This window comes from Bison bison, unplaced genomic scaffold (assembly GCF_000754665.1).
Source record: "Bison bison bison isolate TAMUID 2011002044 unplaced genomic scaffold, Bison_UMD1.0 scf7180017854252, whole genome shotgun sequence".
In the NCBI taxonomy this organism is placed as follows: Eukaryota; Metazoa; Chordata; class Mammalia; order Artiodactyla; family Bovidae; genus Bison; species Bison bison.
The window spans coordinates 724,934-725,749 of record NW_011484825.1 but is presented as its reverse complement, the minus strand read 5'-3'; the positions used below and the strand labels follow the sequence as shown (position 1 = coordinate 725,749).

Below are 816 nucleotides of genomic sequence, written 5' to 3'. Positions count from 1 at the left end.
CACTACATAATGATCAAAGGATCAATCCAAGAAGAAGATATAACAATTATAAATATATATGCACCCAACATAGCACCGCAATATGTAAGACAAATGTTAACAAGTATGAAAGGAGAAATTAACAATAACACAGTAATAGTGGGAGACTTTAATACCCCACTCACACCTATGGATAGATCAACTAAACAGAAAATTAACAAGGAAACACAAACTTTAAACGATACAATAGACCAGTTAGACCTAATTGATATCTAAAGGACATTTCATCCCAAAATATATAAAATTTTAAAACTTGCAAAGCAGTGCCATATGTTGATTTTGGAGATATATATATAGTAATATTTAAGAGGATAAGGGCAGTATAGTAATATTTTATACAAATATACATGAAAATGATGCATAAAACATTCAGGATAGTGGTAACTTTTGTTTGCTTGCTTATGTATTTATAATATTTATTTTTTCCCTTGATCATGCCATGCGGCTTGTAGGATCTTAGTTCTCCAACCAGAGACTGAACCTGGGCTCTTGACAGTGAGAGTGCCAAGTCCTAACCATGGGACTCCCAGGGTAGGGGTAACTTTTGAGAGGGAGAGAGGGGTTTCAAAGACAGTAAGAGGGGCTTCAACTATTTTTTTTTCTTTTAGAAAAATCTAGAGTATGGCACGGAGAAGGCGATGGCACTCCAGTACTCTTGCCTGGAAAATCCCATGGACGGAGGAGCCTGGTGGGCTGCAGTCCGTGGGGTCACTAAGAGTCAGACACGACTGAGAGACTTCCCTTTCACTTTTCACTTTCATGCATTGGAGAAGGAAA

At 37.4% G+C, this 816-nt stretch overlaps 1 protein-coding gene across 1 annotated transcript in view; it reads left to right on the top strand.

The window, feature by feature from the left end:
* Positions 1-816, top strand: part of TTC17 (tetratricopeptide repeat domain 17) — a gene marked incomplete at its 5' end in the record, with an annotated part of 128,678 nt that overhangs the window by 30,600 nt on the left and 97,262 nt on the right. The window lies entirely within an intron of this gene.